We start from the raw sequence: 3369 nt of genomic DNA on the forward strand, positions 1-3369 counted from the left end.
AATGTCGACGTGTTATTAGCGAAGTATCGATCCTACGACAAAACATTCTTACAGGGTAAATATTTGTGAATCTTACCCGCAAATGTTTGAGAATGGAGGTTTGATCAAGTTTGTTTCATCATCGTGTTCGAAATGGGTGCCTCCGCGATTGTTCCCGAGGCGAACGTAGTATATACGTCGATCCGGAGTTCGGTTAGGCGGCTGTTGTAGTCTGCATAGTGCTGGTCTGTATTGGAGATGAGCCTTCGCTACTACCGCGCAGATGGCAGGGCATTGTCAGCTGACTGCGACCTCTCGCCTGAAACACCCTGTATGCGCGAAGCGTCCATCCCCTTTTAATGTGGCACAAGCAATAGTGATATTCGCGTTTCTCTTTCACGCACTTCCAGTTTTCCGAATTTCAGAAAATGACTTTTGAAAACTACACTACTGGTACGAATCGTGGAGCATATAATTTTGCTTAAGATAATGTCCATTAACTATCAGGTAATTAATGAAAATTAATTGAATAGGTTAATTGAAAGAGCAGAGCAGGTCTTGTGAGCAGCTAGGGACCGTTGTGGCACCTAGCGGAGCAGAACTCAACCATGCGCTTCTTCCTACGTGTCCTCTGTGATCCTCTTTACAACCACCTGTCACCTATCAAGGAATAAGATCGCCTCCAATTTTTACTAAGGTGTGCCCGGTCGGTTGTGGTGACGAGAATGGAAGTGATGTTTTGCTCTTTCTTAGGGCAGTAGCACTGCGCGGAGTATGTATTGTTAAGCGTGTACTGCTGAGAAAGGCGACCGCGCACGGTGACAGCTGTTGCATGTGGCGCACGAAGGTTGTGTCGTTACGGGATCGTCGTCCGTCGACGAGGTCACGCCACCTCTTGCTTTGCAAGCTCGTTAACCTACCTGTTACTACCCTGTTTCTTCTTGATGACTGACGGGTTAACGCACTGAACTATAGTCTGTAAGAAAGCACTCGTTGTGAATGAGGCGCACATGAACAAGGGCGAAAGGGCAGAAGGAAACTGTAATATCTGTTTGTTTTGTGCGTCTGGTACACATTGAGTATGATATGACCACTAGTCCAACAACCAAGGCCCGTATGACAAAAAATCTTATACGCTAAAAATCTTCGTAAGCCAGTCGCGATGCGGGACATATCATTAGCGAAGCCGCTGTCCAATGAGAAAGCACACTTACGAAAGAGAAGTTTTTTTATTCCGACCCATTTTTCACTAGTGTTGTAACTATAAAAGTTCGAAAGGGCTTGCGGTGCGCGAGATGCATAGGCTCTGTTAGCCAAGAACTCCTCTGAGCTCAAGAGATTGGCTTGCCTGTGGTGAATGTTTAGTTCGGACATTAAGCTCTCCTTTCTAGATAACTTCGACGACTCGCGTGCACCATGAGTCTATAATTACGCGAGCCTTTGTGGAATTCTGCTCCTGTCAGAATGCGCCTTTCGTGCACGGCAGTGCCTGTTTTTTGTTGAAGAGCGAGAAGTTTATCGAACTTTTTATGATAAATGTGTGTATGAGTATGCGCAGTTGGAGCCTCAGAACTCGATTATTAGTTGCGAGTGGGTGATTACTGGGCTAACGGTGATAATTACATCTGACTCGGGAAACGGTTGACAAATAATGAAATAGTAATGTAAACATATGCTCATGTAGGCTAAAAACGCGCACACAGCAAATATTCACTTAGGTGCTCTGCAAGATCACGGAAACGAGGGAACGAAGTTTATTCTTTAAATAATTCTTTAGAGTTAAAACAACGCTATTGGAGGATGTGCCGCTACTATTTCTGTAATTCATTTTATTTTGTTGCGACATGCACTCGATAGCTCGACAATAAACTTTTATTTTTTCTTTCTCTGGAGCACTTTCGCGCAGCTGGTACTCTGACACACAAGTGCCGCCACGAAGTGTTTGCTTTTTTCCAGCGAAATTGGACACGTACTGTACGAATGTGAATGTGATTTCAGCCAGCACACGCAAGTAGGAATAGTATTTTTTTTTTTCTGATGACGTGTATTAGCTCAGTACGTAATGCGATTTCACGTTGGCGCACGCAGTGGGAAAACACAATCTTCTTTTTGACTGCGTCTTATCTTTGTATTAACCAGTCTGCCGCGTTTTCCGATGTCCCTTCTTTTCTTTCTTTTTTTTTTCCTCCGTACCTAATCGCTCATCCTCTCAGTCTGCAGGACACTCGTTGCTGCAGATGTTCGTCTTTTTCTCCTACGTCTAAACGTACAGTTTCGTTTTCGGATATCACACTCTCCGCTCTTAAAAAAAAGTTGCAATTATATACGGACGATACAGGACCGGACTCGCTGGTACATACGCTGGCCTTCTTCGTATAGCTGTGCGATGGGAGAGAGAGACGCGCGGACGTCTTGAGCCACTCGGACACGGTACAGCGGAACGGCAACACGTCTGGCCCGATGAGATAGATATGCATTGCCGTGTGCAGACCGTGTATGAGTGCGCTGCCGATTCAGGCTCCTCAAAAGGCGCCGTCGTGGGAACAGGAAGGCGGCTGCGGAAGCTGTGTTTGCTCAAGAGAGTAGTCTCGATGACTGTTTGAGAAGCCTTCATATGAATAGAAACCTCCTCGATGGGCGTGGCAGCTCGGAATTTGGGAGTGCGGAGGCGCTATGGAGATTTGCTGCTTACGGTCTCGAGTTTGTATACGCTTATAGTTCAAGTATATAAGGTGTATGTATACGCTATAGATGAGATTCGCCGCGGGCTGTTTTTATATATCGCCAGTTGCTGCCTGTCACTTTTGACTCGACGGGGGATCGAAGCTCGTCGCTGAGTGGTCGGATTCGCAGTCGCGCGAATTTTTTGGCTTCCTCGCCAACGTATGATGTCGGAAAGTAGCGAATCAGCAAGATTTTCCTTTCCGCACATATAGGCGTTAGCCAAAGGAGCGGCAGAAGAAGGGGTGGGCCTCTGTTTCCTGCAGAAATATCTTCGGTTTGTGTGTATATATGTGTACACGCACACAAACACGCTCACACATAAAACACACAAATAAATGCATAAATACATAGACAAATAAATTATATACGCAATTATACAAAGTATAAATAATTCCTTCGCGCGGGATCGTTCAGCGTGGCCCCAGCATATATATGTGTCTGGTACGCCTCTTTCTGACATATACCAAGCGGCGTTGTTCATCCCCGAATGCCACTTATTCGGCCCGCAGAGAGTGTCACATGCCAGCAGAAACGCAAGGGACAATGAGAACGCGCTGCACCTGTCTACATTGCTACAATCAGCGCTATACGTTGCGCTGATTCAGCTAGCTTACGTTGCCTACGTTGCGCCTACGTGCACTGAATCAGCTAGCGTTATGTTGCACT

This window comes from Rhipicephalus sanguineus, chromosome 3 (assembly GCF_013339695.2).
Source record: "Rhipicephalus sanguineus isolate Rsan-2018 chromosome 3, BIME_Rsan_1.4, whole genome shotgun sequence".
Taxonomy (NCBI): Eukaryota; Metazoa; Arthropoda; class Arachnida; order Ixodida; family Ixodidae; genus Rhipicephalus; species Rhipicephalus sanguineus.